Below are 21,370 nucleotides of genomic sequence, written 5' to 3'. Positions count from 1 at the left end.
CTGAGCACCAGAGAGGACAGAAAACCACAGATGATCTTGGACTACAACAAGACAAATGGAGGAGTTGATCATTTGGGTCATAGGTCATAGCCACATACAGCTGCCGACACATGACTGCCCGACGGCCCCTTGTAATATTATTCAACATCATTGATGTGAGTGCCTACAATGTCTTTGTAATATGAAGTGAAATAAACAGAGACTGGAAGAGCGGGACACTGAGACAAAGGAGGATTTTCCTGGAGAAGCTGGGCAATGTATTGATGAAACCTCATATCCAGAGAAAACAAGAGCATCAAAAGCTACTGCAACTGTTGTGAAGGACATCCAAACAGGGACACACACACCACAACTCCTCCAGTCGTTCAAACTGCAGCAGAAAACACTGCAGGTTCCAGGTGTGTCCCAAAAGAAATGACTCCAAAACCAGCATCTCCTGTGTGAAATGCAGGAAATACATCTGCAAAGAACATTCCTGCACTCTCTGAACATCATGTGTTCAGCAGTGCAGACGAAAGACTGGAATGTAGCTTCTTGTATCCCGAAGGAAGAATAGTATAGTGCTGTTTATATTCTGTATTCTCCTTTTCTGTCAAACTCATTTTAGAGAGTAAGTATCTTTGTTTTTTCTCACACATTCTAATACAGTTGCAAAGAACTGTCACGCAGGGAGGTGGAAATGATGGACGTAAGTGCAGATATAAACTTTTCAAAATTTTAAACAGTAAACTACGGTAATATAACAGAAAATACAAACAGACTGAAATAACAAAAATAACTAAGATGAGATAAAAGAACAATCAAAACTAAGAAAACACTAGTGATGCTACCCTTGAACCTGAAGCTTCGAGGCGTGTGTTGAAAAAACGACACGCATTGGTTCGAATCACTGAGCCGATGCTTGATTCGTTCTACAAAGATCACGTGACCAATGACGTCCGAAGCTTCATTTCGGCACACAACCACGTGACTGCTTCAGGGAAAGATTCAAAAGCGGCAAATCCTGGCGCGCAGTTCGAGGGTTGTTAGCGGAGATACAGATAGAGAGAGCGAGAGCGAGAGAGAGAGAGAGAGAGAGAGATAGATAGATAGATAGATAGATAGATAGATAGATAAGATAAGATATAGATAGATCATATATAGATAGATAGATAAGATATAGATAGTAGATAACAAAATATTAGAATGGAACCAGTAAGAAAAAGAGGCCGTTCTGAAGTTTGGGAACACTTTGAACTTTTTTATTTAGAAAATATAAACTTTGGAAGAAAACTATGCCTTTTAGACATATGGCATTTTATTAGTTCTGTAAGAGTGTACAATAATTATATATATATATATATATATATATATATATATATATATATATATATATATATATATATATATATATATATATCCTCATAGTTCAATGTGTGTACTGTCATGGCATACATCCAGTAAAAGTGTTGCCTTATGACAACATATTTTGAAATAACCAACTGAACCCCAGCACTGTGGAAAATTTTTTATTCCTAAATAAAAACTAAATTACACATGTACATAACCACGTCCATTAAATATGTGCCCCCTGCCCCTTACACAAGCACCTTCACCTTTATGAGCATACATTTCTTTCATCAAATTCTTCCATATCCCCCATGCAGCATATCTACATGAGCCTTGCCTATGGAAAAATAGGCAATGGACTAGTGATACATGTAAACATGTTACAAACCCTGCTTGGAAAGATGTGAATAATAGTGAATAATATAATTTTAAAATTTGGTATATTAACAGATTAATAACATGGTGAAGGGAAAAAAGCAACAATGTGAATGCAATTAGAATTACAAGTGTAGTTTCTCCAGTGTGCCTTATCAAGGTACATTCTAAGTGTATTATATATTAATTAAAAATATATTACAGTTATGTCTTTTAATATAATGCATTAAATTATCCAGACATCAAAGTATTCTTCCATTTCCTTTTTCAGTTTTTATTTAAACCTCAAATGTCATGTAAATGCACTGGAACAGGTTTAAAAACTGTAAAAAGACAAAAAAAAACGCCCCTCGTCCTTTAAATACACAAAGCACTTTCAGGTTTTGCCCACCAGGTGCCGCTGATGTCCACTGTGTTATGAAGCTCCGAGTAATGAACCTTTTTTCGATACAATTAGGAAAAAGGCTTCAGTGCTTCAGAAAGCCTCGGTTTGCCATCACTAGAAAACACTATTACTAGACTCAAAAAACCAACCTGACATACACAGCAAGGTAGCACACAAAAGACTCCACACTGAACACTGACACAGAGGGGCTTAAATAGAAAAGGAGAGTGAGGAACACCTGGGCCAGGATAATGAGGGGGCGGGGTTACAAACAAGACACAAGGTGAAAACACTGATGGCTAGGGCAGGGCTAGGGCGGGGCTAGGGTGGAGACAGGGACCAAAACACAACAGAAGCACATGGCTGGGAACATGACAGGAGCACAAGGGAACAAATGAGGGGAAAAACAGGACAGACTCAGGCTAAGGTGTGACAAGAACAATCCCTAAAAAGGCTCAGATGCACTGTTTTATGGGTGTATTGTAAATAAAGAACTGTTTTTCTTACTCATGTTCTTGTGATAAGTATGTTCTATTTTACAAATAAAATCCTTCTAAATGTTTGAAATGTTGTTGTTTTTTTGACCCCAAACACAATACATGTTACTATTGTTAATAATATATATATATTTTTTATTTCAAATGATGAAAATAACACAACTATGTACTTAGTAAAAAATAAAGACATTTAAAACACCAATAAGATCTATATTTTAAATTTTAGGTAATTTTATGGTGAAATGCATACTTCTCCATAGTCGCGTAACATGTATTCTAGTTGTATAAGGGGGTGAGTTGGTGGAATTTTTAATGGCTATTTAAGTAGTCAACAAACAAATATAGAATGTGAAATTAACTTAAATTAACTTGGGTAACAGTTTTCATTATTCTTTACTAATTTTCTGGAGGATTAATTTACATTTAGATTTATTTAGATCAAATATAACCCTGAAAACCGCTTTCTTGCAACTACCAGGACTAGGAATGTACTCTTAATGCACCCGCTTGAACATGTGTGATTGTCTACAGATATGAAATATGAACACTGATCATTCTACAGATACCTTGTGTAGATTAATTTTACAAACCTTATAAAATCTCATCTCATATTACATCAAAGACCTGGTTTATCTGGCAATAGTTGAGGAGTGCATGGGTTTTAACCAGAGTCAGTTATCAGACCAGGAGGGGTTAGATATGGGCACCCCCACTAGATGGAGCCCATGCAAAAATAAGGTGGGCTGTAATGATAAAGTCCATTTCTGGAGTCCAAATTAGTCCCAGTAAGAACTATAAAACTTGAACCCATCTGGTCCATGTTTTTAGAGAATGTTGGCTGTGTTAATTTCACAGATTGAGAAAAGTGGATATTATATCTGCTATCCATCCTTAAAGAGAGTTCTCACATTCATCAGCAGGTATTTCTCATTGTGAAATGCTGTAGGACTCTCACGTGAAGATTGGGGACTCCTGGGAAAACAGTAAAATGAGAAAATACTTAAATATTTAGTATCTGTAATCAGAGTAGATCAGGAAAACCCAAGAAGAAGAGCCCAAGACCAGGAAAACTGTAGTACATTAAAATAAAGAAAGAACCAGATTGAGCCAGAACCGCAAATGCTGATGGTCCAAATGAAGTAGGATGGGCTACAAATACAGAATCATCATCACAGATCATAGTGAGTTCTGGGAGAAAAGGAATATTATCACTTAATTAATGTTACAGGTGTTAAAACATGTTATACATGAATGTAAATTGAAATTCTTAGTTCCAGATTATTAGTTTTCTCAACAAAAGTGTTTAATTTTGGAGGGAAATGTAGTACAAATATTATACATATATAATATGAATTCAGATGTTTCTACTGAACCAGAACACCAATAAACTCTCTATAGACTCATATTTTGCAGTTAAGGCTGCTAGATTGTGGACTGTTATAGGTTTTGGAGACAGTTGGTTGTTTTACAGTAAATGAATATTTTTTTAATGGTTTATTTTGTTGCATTTCATTACATAACACCCTTTGAATCCTGCAGCTCACAAATAACCCAAAGTATGAAAAACTAAAACTAATACTAGAATTAATAAAAAAATAACTAATATTAAGCACTATTAAAAAATAGAAATTAGCAAACCCACTCTAAAAAACTAATTAAAACTAATTGAACTGGAAGATAAAAAAGTAAAAACTAAGCAAAATAAACTATAATGGAAATTTTAAATTATTATAACCTTGGTGTATATAGTGTCTAAGTGTGTGTGTTATTGTGTGTAAGTGTGTAATAGTGTGTGTGTGTGTGTGTGTGTGTGTGTGTTAGTGTGTGTAGCTCCTGCAGTAGCTGCAGCAGTGCAGTGTGTGAGTGAGGGGGTTTTTGTACAGCTCTGTAACACTGTGTGAACACGCCGCTACCACTGATATAATGGAGACTCTGACAGTAATAATCTGCTGCATCTCCAGGCTGGATGTTACTGATGGTCAGAGTGAAGGAAGATCCAGATCCACTACCACTGAAACGAGCTGGAGTTTCACCATAATTTGTATCTGCATAATAAATCAGGAGTTTAGGAGCTTCTCCAGGTTTCTGCTGATACCAGGCAAGACAGTCATCTGAAGAATAACAGCTTGCTGGTGCAGAACTGAATCTACAGCTGATAGAAAGTGATTCTCCTGCAGAAACTGATTTCACTGTAGGAGTCTGATCCACAGTCACCTGACCACTGGATTCTGAAAGAATGAATAAATAAAATAAATGAAATCTTACAGTTATTAGAAAATGTAAAAGATGAGAAACAGTATGTTCTATTGTACTGTATAAGTACAGAAATGAATTTAGAGCTGCAGATAGAAATGAAGGACTTACCCTGAATCCAGAGAGTGAGAGTCCAGATGAAGATGGAGAAGAAAGTCATGGTTGCTGTGGGTGAAGTTGCTGGGCAGCAGCTCTCAGTCATGAAGTGTTAAACTCACAGGACTATAAACACTAGCAGAGCACTGAAGCATGGGCTGATAATGCAAAGTGGAACCTCTCTATGGAAATATCTAGAACCCCTCCTGAACCTAAAACACAACAAAGAAAACACTCTAAATATTACAGAACAATATTACACTCACACCATTTTATACACCCAGATTCTGACTGGATACATCTGATACATATCCAGAGGACTGAGTGTGTGAGTGTGTGAGTGTGTGTGAGAGAGTGTGTGTGTGAGTGTGTGTGTGAGTGTGTGTGTGAGAGTGTGTGTGTGAGTGTGTGTGTGTGTGTGTGTGTGAGTGTGTGTGTGTGTGTGTGTGTGTGTGAGTGTGTGTGTGTGTGTGTGTGTGTGTGGTTCATCACTGGAGTGTAACAGAGGTTTTTGTACGACGGCTTCATTGGAATGTATCACTGTGGTGGACTTTCGGCGGAGGAACTAAACTCATTATAAAGAGTGAGTAACTTTACTTCTTCTAAAGCTACAAATATTAAATATATTACATTTTATTTATTTTATTGAATTAAGAAAGCAACCTGCCATTTACATTTTATAGAATTTTAAAGATAAACAGATCAAATGAATGACGCAGAACTGATTTCACTAAATGGTGGTGCTTCAACTAAACTTAATGGAGGAAATTATCATTCATATTTAGTTTTATATATGAATTCTAATCATTAAACAAGTTAATTTTGAAAATAAAAAATTAAAATGGTAAAACTACCCAATTTCAAAGTGTTGTTGTGTCAGTAGTGATACACAGTGTATACTGTATTATTATACAAGATAATACTCTTTAACCCTTTAAACCCTGATACATTAAACACCAGTTTGAAAATTCTAAATCATTTTAACTGCAGTGTTTTTTTTATTATTTGAAGTAAAAAAAAGTATGCTGTACATATGTTTCTAGTTGTACTTAGTAATTTTTTAACATATTTTTCGGTGTGATTTTATTATTTTTTTCATTTATTGTCTTATTAATTGTATATAACTGTACATTTCTAAGTTGTTCAATAGGTATTTAAAAAAAAAAATATTTAATAAATTAATATTTTCTGTGGTTTGAGGTCTCAGACAATCTGATTAAATTATGCAGCAAATATGATTTTCCTGTTAATCATCTCTATTAATGCTGATGTTGATTATATTTTATAATCACTGATTCTGAACATGATCAGCAGCTTACAGTATAATTGTCTGTGTCTTGTTTAAATGATCATATCTGCTGCATTTTAGAACTTTTATTAACAAAGATATTGGAGATATGATCCAATCACAAATCAGAATTTACACTCATTAATCAGAATTGACTCCTGACACTGTAGTATTTAATAATGAAGTTATCAGAAGTGTTAGGAGTGTTAAATGTGTTGATCTTATCAGATATGTATGGATTATTGTTTTTCTATAAACTGTTACAGTATCTGTGATTATGGGATGTACTGAATGCAGAGTAACTGTACTGGTTCTGTAGTTTTGGGCTCATTAATAAAGTGTGTGTTTGGGTTCTGCAGATTGTTGGAGCGGGTTAAAGAAAAGTCGAGCAGTTAGTATAGAACTGTTCTCTCTCTCAGCTGTTATAGGCAGCCTGTATATCTGGACGACACGCTGTTCTCTGAATCTTTAACATCGTTCTCAGTCTAAACCTGGATTACATAATGACTCTCAACTAACATATGGATACTATCATTTATTTTCTCCCTTTTTAATGTAAATAAAGTGTTTAAATGTGTGTGATCTCTCTCCAGCCAGTCCCACGGTGAAGCCCTCCGTGTCTCTGCTCCGCCCCTCCTCTCTGCAGCTGTCTGAGGGCTCCGCCTCTCTGCTCTGCCTGCTGTCTGGCTACTCTCCACAGGGGGCGCTGGTCAGCTGGACGGCTCAGAGGTGAAGGACGGGGTTCTGACCAGTGCAGAAGAAGAGAAGAACGGCCGCTACAGCCGCAGCAGCACCCTGACCCTCAGCAAAGCACTCTGGGAACAGGGGGAGGAGTTTACCTGCACCGTCACCCACGACAACGCAATTCAGCCAATCAGGTTGAGGAAGAGCGAGTGTGAAGGCTAGCAGCTCCAAGATAGAAGTGAACATAGAGCTGCTTCCACCTGCATCTCCAATAGAGTGTAAATTCTACACAGTGCTGGTATTTGTGTCTTTACTCTGGTCAGTGTGCTGTAGCTGTCCCCATACTTTTGCTGTGCTGAAATAAAGCTGGATTTTGGACACTGTGTGTGTTGTATTGTAATGAATGCTGATGATCAGTGTTGGTAGAGAGTGTGTTTAGCTGCAGCTTCAGTGCAGTGCTGTGTGTGTTGTGCTTGAGTGAGTTTGGCTGAATGAAGCTGAACATCTGCTGAAAGTTCTGCTCTATTCTGGGAGAAAGAGGACCAATCAGGACTGTTCATGCAGATCTGAGCTCCACTGGTTGGAGGGGGGGTCTGGTTTCACTTCTGTCTTCTGTCTTTACTGCTGCTGATAACAGTAAACACCAGTCCAAACAGATCAAACACAAATTTAACAAAGTTTCAGATACATTTAGGAAGACTTTTCATCACAGATATTAAAATAGTTATATTTAGATTTATTTAGATTAAAGCCTGAAAACCTCTCTCTCACAACTACCAGGACTAGGAATACACTCTTAGTGCACCTGTTTAAATATGTGTGATTGTCTACAGATATATAACTGATAATGCTACAGATACCTTGTGAAGATTTTTTTTACGACATATTAAATCTGCGCCATTCTCCATCAAAGACATGTTGTTGTGACACCCGTGACCCTTGGAGGATGCGGACGAGCACACGCCTCCTCCGACACGTGTGAAGTCAATCACCCCTTTTTTCGAGCTGCTGCAGATGAATCATTGCCTGAACAGCTAGCGCACTCGGAGGAAAGCACAGCGGCTCGGTTCCGATTCATCCGCTCACAGACGCCTCGTGCCGCCCAGCGCCACCTTGAGTGTGATGGGGAGAGAGCGCCATCTACCCACCCCAGAGGGAGCAGAGCCAATTGTGCTCCCTCTAAGCACCGGCAGCTTGATGGCAAAGCTGCATGAGTGGGGGTTCGAACCTGCGACCTCCCACTCATAATGGCAGCGCATTAGACCGCTGGACCACTCAGCGCCCAAAGACATGATTTATCTGGTAATAGTTTTGGATTATAGTCAGATCCTCAAGGTTGTGCTCCAGTATTTCCAGGATGGGAACTATCCAACTGGGAACTAGACAGTTTTTTCCTATGGGTGTTAAATTGGCCTCATGTATGGGTTCCAACCAGAGTCAGTTATCAGCACAGGAGGGGTTAGATATGGGCACCACCATTAGATGGAGCCCATGTGAAATTAAGGTGGGCTGTAATATTGAGGCCCATTTCTTGAGTCCAACTTGGTCTCAGTAAGACCTGAAACCCATCTAGCCCATATTTTTAGAGAATGTTGGCTGTGTTTATTTCAGTGATTGCGAAAAGTGGCTATTATATCTACTATCCATCCTTAAAGAGTGTTCTCACATTCATCAGCAGGTATTTCTCATTGTAAAATACCTTAAGAAAAAATAAGAAAACCTTAAGAAATTAACATAAAAAAGAACAAGATTGAGCCAGAACAGCAAATGCTGATATAAATGAATAATGAGACATCGGTTACTACTTTCTCCAGATCATTCATTTTTTGAAGAAAATTGTTTAAATAGGGAGGGAATGTAGTACAAATATTATGTCTATACTTGATACATTGACAAACCTAAGCCTAAACCTCTTCAGTCTTCACTGTTTATAGATGTAAATGAAAGAAGAACCAGAAGAAACACATTTGGGATGTTTGAGTTTAACGGGATTCCATTTGGACTATATTAGGATCCAGAATGTATCTGATTTCAGATGTTTCTACTGAACCAGAACACCAGTAAACTCTCTGTAGACTCATTATTGCTGGTTTTGAGACCATGTTGGAGTCATCTGCAAACCCAGCATCATCAGAGATGGTCTTTGGAGATGTAGTATTTAATATATAGGATATATTAGGATATAAAGATAAGGGGTGACAGAACCTTACTGGTGTTTGCAATGATGGCGTAGATGTCTGGTAATGAGAAACACCTCCATGAACATCATTAGCATCAATACCAAGAAAGGATAAGGATGAAGGTGTGGAGGATAGATGATGGATGGATTAATAAGCAGCAATGCATTCCAATTTGGAACATGGAGAAAGTCTTTCCCACAGGTGGTCAGGAGATCAAGGAAATGACTTCCTTTTCCTGTCCTCTTATTAACCCTAAGTTCTACCTACATCCTGCCTGCAGGACTATGGGCTAAGTGTGTTTGTGTTAAGTTGTATGTTACTGTGTGTTTTGTTGGTGTGTTAGATTTGTGTTGAGTTGTAAGGTACAGTTTTTCTTGATTGCTAACAAACAAACTCTTAGAACTCTTACACACAAATCAAAACACACAATCGGTAAAGTACCTGAAAAATAATGTAAAATGAAACCATACATTCATAGCAATGTAATATCTTTTCAAAAGTGTGTTTTGTTTTCAAACACTTCTCCATTCACAATAATGACTTAGCTCTTTTATGTTTAGTGTTAGACTTACTACAGACAGTACATCCATAAAAGAGCTGTAACATATTTTATAATATTTTTACACTCAGAACACACAATTATACAGTAAAAATGTATTTTATTTTTTTCTCATAAAAAAAAATTACACAGTGTACATCCCAACCAACTCAAAATGTTGCACAAACAGTGGTCTACATTCAAAACAACAGAAGAATTAACTGTACACAGATACATTAAAAAATGCATCCTCTCTTCCACTTTGTGTTGCTAATATTTTAGTTTTGTGGTGTGCAGTGAATATAGTGGGTACCCCTTCTGCAACCACTACCCCCAACCACCCCCAAGCGACACATAGATAAAAATTACAATAACTACATATTCTCTGTCTTGACTTAATTATATGAACTTAATACACATAAACAGCCCAGAAATACAGCTACAAACCACAAAAGTGTACAATAGACAATAAATGCTAAATTTTCCTACAAGTACAGGTGTTCAAATGTCGCTCGTTAGATGACGACAGTCTGCCAGGGCAGCCAAAACATACACGCAAAAGTACACACAAAAACTCATCAGTCAGGCAGCCTATTATTGTGGATTAGTTTCACACTGAAGAATAGCCTTTAAAAGGGCTTTTTAATATGATGTGACACAATAACTGTCTTATTTGCATCTGCAATTCTGTGATAGTTAGCTATGCACGCTGTTTTATGACTAATCAATGTGTACCCCTTCAGCAGAGTGCTCAGAAGGGGTTAGCCAGCCATGGCTCCACCCCCAGAGTGAAAATCATGAATCTGATTGGTTAGATTGTACTATGACTTTGCTAACAGACTCATTACTACACCCTTCTCAAAATCAGGAGAAGGGTCCACGAGCAGACACAAGGGGGCAGAAGCCATTTTAAAAAGCTTTGATTGGTTAATACCGCTGTCAGTCAGATAACAGTTGTTCTGCCTTCCCCTAAGGAATGCATTATTTTATTCATTTTCTATAGTAACTTGATTTTTTGACAGTCAGATGCTGTCACCTAGTGGCTATTTTCTTAACAGGAAGTGCACAAATTGAAGCTCAGCCCACATCCTGTGTTGTTTGAGAGCGAAGGCCATGTTTTCTCAGTCTACAGTGTTTCTCTCTGGGAATCCATCTTAATCCCTTGAGTTGTGGACATTATTTGTCTTTTTACCCATCTTTATCAACAAATACTTCATGTATGTTGCTGAATCTTCGATTAAAAACAAGAAAAGAAAGCCTTGTGGACTAATTTGAAGATCAGGGGTTAGCTAGCTATCTAGTATTGCACACTTTAGGACGCAGTGCGAGGGCAGCATAGTAAAAAGACAACAGCACGGCGAACTCAAGCATTACAAGATGTCCGAGGAAAACACTATGCTACACCGGGAAAATGTAGAAGGGGATGCCGCCATCGAACAGCTTCAAGGCGCAGCTGCCCCAGAACCACTGATTGACTGTCAGCAGGCAAACAACAGGCAAGAATCTTTTCAAACACCAGATACTCGATCACGAATATCAAAAAGATCTAGTGAATCAACCTCTACAGCAGCTGCTAGAGCACGTGCCAAGGTAAAGGCTGTTCAGGCTCAGCTTGTGTTTGCTGAAAAAGAAGCAAGCCTGATGAGAAAGAAAGCTGCACTTTGTGGTGAACTCGAAGCCAGTCTCCATGTTCTCAAGATACAGAGGGATGCAGCTGCTGCCGAGGCTGACGCTGCAGCCTTTGAGGAAGAATGAGAGATTGAAAGTGAGGAGAGAAGCTACAAGCCATATGTACCAGGAAATCCACTCAGTGCTTTTGAACGTGCAAATAACTATGTCCAGCAACACTCAGCATTCTTTGGCAGACAACCATCACAACCACCGGTAAATATGCCGCTACACTCATTCAGTGTACCCAGTTATCCAGCCCAACTGCACAGACCTACTGTTATAAAGAAAGAAGAGAAGTGATCCATCTCCAGTCAAACATCATCTAATGCCACCTCACCAGCCTCCCCGGGCCTTCCAGGAACCGCAACAAGCACAAGACCTCGACAGGTACCTTATGTGGAGAGAGATTGTGAGCTCCGGCCTTTTACAATTCGATGACCGCCCTGAGCACTACCGGTCATGGAAAGCATCCTTCCTGAGCTCCACCCAGGACCTCAACCTGTCATCCAGAGAAGAACTGGATCTGCAGGTAAAGTGGCTCGGCACTGACTCCGCTGAACAGGCAAGGCGGCTTCGCTCTGTACATGTCCTGGATCCTGCTGCAGGCCTCCGTATGGTCTGGCAACGTATGGAAGACTGCTATGGAACACCAGAAGCCATGGAGCATGCATTGCTTAAAAAGATAGATGAATTTCTAAAGCTAACAAACAAGGACAATATCAAACTCAGGGAACTAGGTGATCTCCTTCTTGAACTGGAGTATGCCAAAGATGAGGGATACCTACCTGGCTTCGCCTTCTTGGACACAGCCCGTGGGGTAAACCCTATCGCAGAGAAGCTACCCCATAGCCTACAGGAGAAGTTAAGTCCAAATACAGAGCTTCTGTGAGTGTGCACAAAACAGACATCGCACCCAAATCCACAGACAGCAACTCCAGCAGTGCTGAGAAGAAAATGAGTGAACCAGACCGTGAGTGTCCCATACATAGAAAGCCTCACCCACTCAAAAAGTGTAGAGTCTTCCATATTAAGCCCATAGAAGAACGCAGGGCCTATCTGAAAGAAAACCGCATCTGCTACAAGTGCTGTGGTACTCAACATATGGCAAAAGACTGCAAAGTGCCAATTAAATGTGCAGAGTGCAACAGCGAAAGACACATTGCAGCTCTACATCCAGGCCCTCCCACACCCAAAGATGGTGCTGTCACAGAGAAGGACGAAAGCGGGGAGTTGGACCAAGACACGCCGACAGTAGTACAGCCAGTTGCACAGAGTTTTGTGGAAATTCAGATATCCCACGCTCATGTGCCAAGATCTGCCCAATCAGATTTTACCCAGCTGGGAAGAAAGAGAAAGCTGTCAAGATATATGCGGTGCTGGACGAACAGAGTAACAAGTCACTCGCAAAGAAAGGATTCTTCAAACTCTTTGATGTAAAAGCCAGTTCAGCCCCATACACACTGAAGACCTGTGCGGGGACGATGCACACTTCTGGACGACGAGTAAGCAACTTCATGCTTGAGTCTTTAGATGGGAAATTGCAGCTACCCCAATCCACATTGATCAAGTGCGACATGATACCGGATGATAGAGCTGAAATCCCATATCCTGAGGTAGCACAACTCCATCCCCACCTACAGTCAGTTGCAAAGAAGATTCCACCTGTGGACCCTGACGCTCCCATCCTAATTCTCCTAGGAAGAGACATCCTGCAAGTCCATAAGGTGTGTGAACAAATCAATGGGCCACACAACTCTCCTTATGCGCAGTGGCTTGACCTAGGCTGGGTCATTGTGGGAGAGGCATGCCTCGGGGCAGTTCACAAGCCAGTTGAAGTCAACGTTTACAAAGCCAATGTGCTGCAGAATGGCCGAAAATCATTTCTCTGTCCATGTCCAAACAATATTCAAGTGAAGGAGGGCTACAGTGGCACACCACAACACCACCATGCATTCTTCCCCCATCAGGATGAAGAAAATCTGGTCAAGAGGACAGATGATTTAGGCCACTCTCTATTCGAGAGCTCCAAAGACGACAACAAACCAGCATTGTCAATAGACGACAGAGCTTTCCTGACTATCATGGAGAAAAAGGTCTACCAGGACACCGATCACAGCTGGGTAGCGCCCCTTCCATTCCGGGCATCATGGCAATCCCTCCCAAGCAATCGGGAACAGGCTGTAAAGCGTCTCAGCTCACTCAAGAAGACTCTGGAGAAAAAGCAAGAGACCAAAAGACACTATGCGGAGTTTGTGCAAAAAATGATGTACTTCTGAATGATGTACTTCTTAGCAGCCCAGACTTGAATAATACACTGCTAGGAGTACTCCTAAGGTTCAGGAAAGAGCCTGTAGCTGTTACAGCTGATGTGCAGCAAATGTTTTATTGCTTTGTGGTCAGAAAGGATCATAGAGACTACCTGCGCTTCCTCTGGTACGAGGACAGTGACTTTGCCAAGAACATAGTGGAATACAGGATGAAAGTCCATGTATTTGGAAATACACCATCACCTGCAATCACCATATACTGTATGAGACGGGCCGCCAAAAAAGGTGAAGCAGAATATGGCTCTGATGCAAGACAGTTCGTGGAGCATCAGTTTTATGTAGACGATGCGTTGACCCCTGTGACCTCTCCAGAGCAAGCCATAGACCTCCTGACACGAACCAGAGCAATGCTGGCTGAATCCAACTTGCTGCTACATAAGATAGCGTCAAACAGTGAACAAGTGATGGAGGCCTTTCCCGAGGAAGATCGATCCAAAGACCTGAAAGACCTGGATCTCGGCTCAGATCCTCTGCCCCTTCAGAGAAGCCTGGGCCTTTCCTGGAATCTGGAAACAGACAGCTTTACGTTCCAGGTGTCCCGGGAAGTGAAGCTATACACCCGTAGAGGTATCTTATCCACTGTGAACAGCTTATATGACCCTCTCGTGTTTATTGCTCCAGTCATACTACAAGGGAAAGCAGTAGTGCGAGAACTCTCTACAGAACAGGGGTGGGACACACCACTCAACTCGGAAAAAGAACCAAAATGGAAAATGTGGAGAGAATCACTAAATGCTCTGGAAGACCTGCAAATAAAGAGATGCTACATCCCCATGCCACTGTCTTCCACACAGAGAAAAGAACTCTGCATTTTCTGCGATGCATCTACAACAGCGATAGGGGCTGTTGCCTACCTGAGAACAATTGATGCCAATGGCAACCCACACGTAGGGTTTGTTATGGGAAAGTCCAAGCTGGCCCCCCGGCCTGCCCATACTATCCCCCGCCTTGAACTTTGCGCAGCTGTATTTGCAGTTCAGATGTATGAGCTGATCAGGGATGAAATGGACATGCATGTGGATACAGTCAGGTTTTACACTGACAGCAAAATTGTTCTGGGGTACATTCATAATTCATCCAGACGATTTTACGTGTATATATCCAATAGGGTGACCCGCATCAGACAATCCACTTACCCGGACCAGTGGACATGCATCCACACCGACCACAACTCTGCAGACCATGCAACCAGATTTATGCCAGCTGAACAGCTTCAGCAGAGTAGTTGGCTCTCTGGTCCCAGTTTCCTATCACACAACAATCCAGAGGAAATTCCAAAGCCTCACACCTTCACCCTGGTGGAGCCAGACATAGATGCTGAGGTTTGGCCTGAAGTCACCACCCTGGCTACCAGAGCCATGGATGCTCAGCTGGGCTCAAAGCGGTTCAAAAGATTCTCCCAGTGGAAAAATCTCTGCAATACAACAGCCAAGCTTATTCACGTTGCTGCAGCTTTCAAGGGAAGCCCTGCCAGTTCAAAGCACAAAGGGTGGAACTGTTTCACAGACAGACTCTCCATAAGCGAACTGTCACAGGCGAAGAATATGATCATTCGTGCCGTTCAACAGGATGCTTTCGAAGTGGAATTGGAATGCCTGAAAGAAGGCAAAACCCTTCCCAAACAGCCCCCTCAAAAAGCTCAACCCAGTGGCAGACAAAGACAACCTGCTGCGGGTGGGAGGTCGTCTGTCATCAGCACCTGATCTGTCTAGAGAAGAAAAACATCCTCTGATTATCCCATGCACACACCACATTGCCACACTTCTGGTGAGACACTACCATGAGCAGATAGTGCACCAGGGTCGACACATAACTGAGGGAGCGGTCAGAGCAGCAGGATACTGGATTATTGGTGGAAAGCGGCTGGTGTCCTCTGTCATTCACAAGTGTGTGACCTGTCGCAAGCTTTGTGGGCGGCTGCAGGAATAGAAGATGGCAGACCTGCCCACTGACAGACTCACACCCGAGCCTCCATTCACTCATGTGGGCCTGGATGTCTTTGGGCCCTGGGCCATCATGACACGGAGGACAAGAGGAGGAAGTGCAGACAGTAAGCGCTGGGCAGTCATTTTCACCTGCATGGCCACCAGAGCTGTCCACTTGGAGCTGCTTGAATCCATGACAACTGACAGCTTCATAAACGCTCTAAGAAGATTTTTTGCAGTACGTGGGCCGGCCAGGTTTCTTCGTTCTGACAGAGGCTCTCATTTTGTTGGAGCCTGTAAAGAGCTGGGCATTAACATGGAGGACTCAACCATAACTGCCTACCTGCAAAGCAAGGGGTGCTCTTGGGTTTTCAACCCACCACATGCATCACATATGGGGGTGCATGGGAAAGGCTTATTGGCATTACAAGGCGCATCCTAGATGCAATGCTGCTTCAGACTGGACACACTCGCCTTACACACAAGGTTTTAAGTACTCTCATGGCTGAAGTGATGGCTATCATAAATGCCAGACCCCTGGTGGCCGTGTCCTCTGACCCTGATATGCCAACGGTCCTCACGCCTGCACTGTTGCTTACCCAGAAGATAAGCACTGTCTCAGCACCTTCAGGAAACTTCCAAATGTCCGCGCTACATGGAAAGCAGTGGAAGCATGTACAATGCCTAGCAAATACATTTTGGAAGAGATGGAGAAGGGACTACTTGTCCACGTTGCAAGGTCGCCGAAGGTGGACTGATGATCGGCCAAATGTCAAGCCCGGTGATGTCGTCCTGTTGAAAGACAGACAGGCCCACAGGAACGAATGGCCTGTGGGAGTGATTGTGAACACTCTGCCAAGCAGTGACAAGAGGATCCGTAAAGTGGAAGTAAAAATAGTAAAAGATGGGACTGTTAAGGTGCTCCTGAGGCCAATCTCAGAATTAGTTGTTCTTCTCTCTGAGTAAAGAAAAAAAATATATGTTTGTTACTAGAGTTTAAATGCAAGTTCAGTGTAACTAGGTAAGTTTGTAGTGGCATAATAATATTATACCAAGCGGGGAGTGTTCTGCCTTCCCCTAAGGAATGTATTATTTTATTCATTTTCTATAGTAACTTGATTTTTTGACAGTCAGATGCTGTCAACTAGTGGCTATTTTCTTAACAGGAAGTGCACAAATTGAAGCTCAGCCCACATCCTGTGTTGTTTGAGAGTGAAGGCCATGTTTTCTCAGTCTACAGTGTTTCTCTCTGGGAATCCATCTTAATCCTTTGAGTTGTGGACATTATTTGTCTTTTTACCCATCTTTATTAACAAATACTTCATGTATGTTGCTGAATCTTCGATTGAAAACAAGAAAAGAAAGCCTTGTCGACTTATTTGAAGATCAGGGATTAGCTAGCTGTCTAGTATTGCACACTTTAGGACGCAGTGCGAGGGCAGCATAACAGTCCTGTAGCAACTGAAAAACACAGACTAATGCTTTGAATTAGTTTCTGTTTTATATTTTATTTAATTTATAAAATAAGTCCATACACTTAGAATCAAATCAAATCAAATCAAATTTATTTGTATAGCGCTTTTTACAACAGGTGTTGGCACAAAGCAGCTTTACAGAAACATGATCACGGGACAAAGAGCCAGGCAAAACATTAAACATAGAAAATACAGAATACAGAACCCCCAGTGAAAAACTCCCTCAGAGCTGCAGGAGGAGGAAGAAACCTTGGGAGGACCAAGACTCACATTAAAGGGTGGACCATCCTACCACTGGTCAATAATAACTATAATATATACATAATATATATTTTTGATTAAAAACGGTGAAATTATTTACATGCAGTTATTTTCACCCCTTCTCTGAAGGGTTAGAAGGGCCTCACTGCACACCACTGGTAAATACTATGTAGAATTTAAGAGTAGGTATACATTTCCCAAATACTTGAAACATACTTCATTTTTACAGTCATAAAAAATTGGCCACACACAATACTGTACTACTGTACTCACTGATACTGTACAGATATGCAGTACTGCAGTTAAATAGTTAATAGTGAAAGTTGATTTCTTACCTGTTCTCTTTTCCTAGAGTCTGGATGATGGATGCTACAGTTTATCTGCTGAAATTTGCATGCATTCTTTTTTCAGCCTACCTCACTGTTAGCCAATGGATGACCACATGGTCAAACAAAGTGGCTCGGATCTCATCAAAGATTATAGTCCTTCACCTTCCTCATGCTCCTCCTCATCCTCCTCCTCCTCCTCTTACTCTCACTCCTCTGACTGTTCCTCTGTTTGCAATGATGGCAACAACCTGTTGGAGCTGACCTGTTGCTCTTTCATGCTAAAGCTCTGATTGATAAATCTAAACCTGTGTGAAATGTGTTTGCCCATGTGACGAGTCAGTGTGTAGAGTAGGGCTTTAGTGGGCTTTAGTTAAATAACAGTGTTTTACTTGTGTAAACAAGAGATTTTCTTCATGAAAATTGTGCCACATGCAGAACATTGTGTTTAGAGTTTAGAAAAAATGTGTTTTAGAGCTTCAGTTTGAATGAAAAGCAGGAATTTTGATTGTAGTTTAGCAGAACTGGTTCAGGGGTTTGAGGTACATGAGTTACATGTTGTGGACATTGTGTCTCCAGTACCAGTATGTGTGAGTAATCAATCAAGAAAAAAATAATATGTTAATGTATGTGTTTTTGTGCTGGTGTTGTTGTGTGTTAGTGTGTCTGTTGAGCTGTATGTATTGTGTTATTGTGTGTAAGTGTGTAGCAGTGTGTGTGTATTGTGTAGTTCCTGCAGTAGGTGAAGCAGTGCAGTGTGTGAGTGAGGGGGTTTTTGTACAGCTCTGTAACACTGTGTGAACACGTTGCCACTGTGGTAACTCTGACAGTAATAATCTGCTGCATCTCCAGGCTGGATGTTACTGATGGTCAGAGTGAAGGAAGATCCAGATCCACTACCACTGAAACGATCTGAAATTCCTGACTGTCTGTGGCTAACCCAGTAGATCAGGAGTTTAGGAGCTTCTCCAGGTTTCTGCTGATACCAGGCAAGACAATCATTTGAAGAATATCAGCTTGCTGGTGCAGAACTGAATCTACAGCTGATAGAAAGTGATTCTCCTGCAGAAACTGATTTCACTGTAGGAGTCTGATCCACAGTCAACTGACCACTGGATTCTGAAAGAATGAATAAATAAAATAAATGAAATCTTACAGTTATTAGAAAATGTAAAAGATGAGAAACAGTATGTTCTATTGTACTGTATAAGTACAGAAATGAATTTAAAGCTGCAGATAGAAATGAAGGACTTACCCTGAATCCAGAGAGTGAGAGTCCAGATGAAGATGGAGAAGAAAGTCATGGTTGCTGTGGGTGAAGTTGCTGGGCAGCAGCTCTCAGTCATGAAGTGTTAAACTCACAGGACTATAAACACTAGCAGAGCACTGAAGCATGGGCTGATAATGCAAAGTGGAACCTCTCTATGGAAATATCTAGAACCCCTACTGAACCTAAAACACAACAAAGAAAACACTCTAAATATTACAGAACAATATTACACTCACACCATTTTATACACCCAGATTCTGACTGGATACATCTGATACATATCCAGAGGACTGAGTGTGTGTGTGAGTGTGTGTGTGTGTGTGTGTGTGTGTGGTTCATCACTGGAGTGTAACAGAGGTTTTTGTACGACGGCTTCATTGGAATGTATCACTGTGGTACACTTTCGGTGGAGGAACTAAACTCACTATAAGTAAGTCTCTATTTTACATTTTTATTCAGAAAAATAATCCAGAATTATTTCAGTAACACTTTCTAATAATGATAGTTTATAAAATATTTACAATTAAATATATACAAATTATATTTACGGATTCATTACTTAATGTAATTAATGTAACTTGAGCTAGAAATAATTAAATAGTATATTAGTAACATTTTATGAGACACATATCAGCTGTAACTTCATTAAAAAAATGGTGAACATATCTAGAACTTGGTTGTTATACATCAGTTATTACTATTTTATAATAATAAAAATAGTGCTTATGTAAGTAGCATATATACAATTGACATTAATGTACATGTTAATTAGCCTAAAGTCTCACACAATAAACTATATGTGAACTTTTCTATTAAATACTTAATAATGATATTTGAGTTGATTAATTATTTTATATTATAATGACTATTTATTGTGGTGGTATTTGATTAAAATAGGTTTTAAGCCCTAGATGTACTATCCAGCCTTGTGTGTCCTCATTATAATAACTCAGGGTTTTATTATATTTATAACTTTTTGAATTTACCAAAAAAATATCTTTTAATAAGATATTTTACTATATACAGTTAATGTAATATAAATGTAAAGGGTACTGAAACATAGTTCAAGATTGATAAATCAGGTTGTTATGTAATGCAGTTATTTAAAATTACCAACACTATTAATCACATTTTAATTAAAATAAATAAAAATTATTAGCACCAACTTTGCAGCCTTTATTCTAAAGTAGAAACTATTATATACTGTTATACTAAAAATCATTATGTTAATTACTAATCTATTACCTTATAGTGAGTCATTTGTAAATTAAATTATCAGCATGTATTAATTCTGCTGCATCTAAAATAAGAAAAATAATTACTCAATATGACTAACCACCGATACCATTGATAATATTAAATATGAGCTGGTGTACATTGTTTTACCGGTCATTTAGCTTTCTGGACCTTCAAATGACTAAGAAACCTAAAAAAGAGATGAGTAGAGCTTAGAAGTTTATAATTTTTTTTTTTATGAAAATGTCCATACATATTATTGTGTTATTAAATATTATATGAAAATAACAATTCATGATGCAATAATTATGAAATAAAATCTATAATGTTTTATAAACTAAAGTTATTATGACCTTTTTTCATTATTTGTGTATGCAGTAATGTAGTAGGTCACACAGACTTCATACAGAAATCAGAATTAATAATAATTGTATGTGACATTTTTCATTTTTGTATAATTTTAATAGATTTAATTTTAGTACACATGTAAAAATGATTTATGTATAAAATACAGAGTTTGTGAGGTTTTGATTCTTGCTGTAAAGACGTGATGGTGATGATTTGAAGATGTTGATAATAAAGTGAAGATGTTCTCCAGTGCTGGAGAGCATTGGTGCTGCTGCAGAGCTTCCAGTTGTGTCTCTATTGGAGTTGAGATCATTTCCAGAATACACTCACTGAGCGTTCCAGTGTTGGACACAGTTGGACTATTGGAGTTAGTGAATAGATCTGGGAGTGCACTAAATCTAATGCAGTCTGATTACGCTGTGGACTCACTATTAGTGCTTTCTAAATGGATCTTTGTTACTTAGTGACTTTAATCTCACTATACTGGAGTTTGGGGGTCCCACCATCAAGCCTTATACCCTTATACCCCTTATACTACATGGGGGGTGTAGGTAGGTAAAGCTGATTTGGGACCATGTCTGTTCTAAACAGTGTGTGTGTGTGTGTGTGTGTGTGTGTTCTCTCTCCAGCCGGTCCCACGGTGAAGCCCTCCGTGTCTCTGCTCCGCCCCTCCTCTCTGCAGCTGTCTGAGGGCTCCGCCTCTCTGCTCTGCCTGCTGTCTGGCTACTCTCCACAGGGGGCGCTGGTCAGCTGGACGGTGGACGGCTCAGAGGTGAAGGACGGGGTTCTGACCAGTGCAGAAGAAGAGAAGAACGGCCGCTACAGCCGCAGCAGCACCCTGACCCTCAGCAAAGCACTCTGGGAAAAGGGGGAGGAGTTTATCTGCACCGTCACCCACGACAACGC

The 21,370-nt window shown here is 40.2% G+C and overlaps 1 protein-coding gene and 2 long non-coding RNA genes across 4 annotated transcripts in view; 2 read left to right on the top strand and 1 right to left on the bottom strand.

Annotated features, from left to right (window-relative positions):
• Positions 1-21,370, bottom strand: part of LOC111190008 (uncharacterized) — a 751,666-nt gene that overhangs the window by 361,370 nt on the left and 368,926 nt on the right. The gene's annotated exons all lie outside the window — the stretch shown is intronic.
• LOC125790039 (uncharacterized) overlaps positions 1-21,370 on the top strand; it is a 280,980-nt gene that overhangs the window by 209,501 nt on the left and 50,109 nt on the right. The gene's annotated exons all lie outside the window — the stretch shown is intronic.
• Positions 1-21,370, top strand: part of LOC125790038 (uncharacterized) — a 38,164-nt gene that overhangs the window by 16,687 nt on the left and 107 nt on the right. Inside the window, exon 3 of one of the 2 annotated variants that reach the window (XR_007429989.1) lies at positions 7,133-7,179. The exons of the other annotated variant lie outside the window; for it this stretch is intronic. This is a non-coding gene — a long non-coding RNA (uncharacterized LOC125790038). Of the gene's footprint in view, positions 1-7,132; positions 7,180-21,370 lie in introns of those variants that run through there. 2 annotated transcript variants of the gene reach the window in all.

The sequence above is a fragment of the Astyanax mexicanus genome, unplaced genomic scaffold (genome assembly GCF_023375975.1).
Source record: "Astyanax mexicanus isolate ESR-SI-001 unplaced genomic scaffold, AstMex3_surface scaffold_34, whole genome shotgun sequence".
In the NCBI taxonomy this organism is placed as follows: Eukaryota; Metazoa; Chordata; class Actinopteri; order Characiformes; family Acestrorhamphidae; genus Astyanax; species Astyanax mexicanus.
The sequence above is the reverse complement of the archived record's forward strand: the minus strand, read 5'-3'. Positions and strand labels throughout refer to the sequence as shown.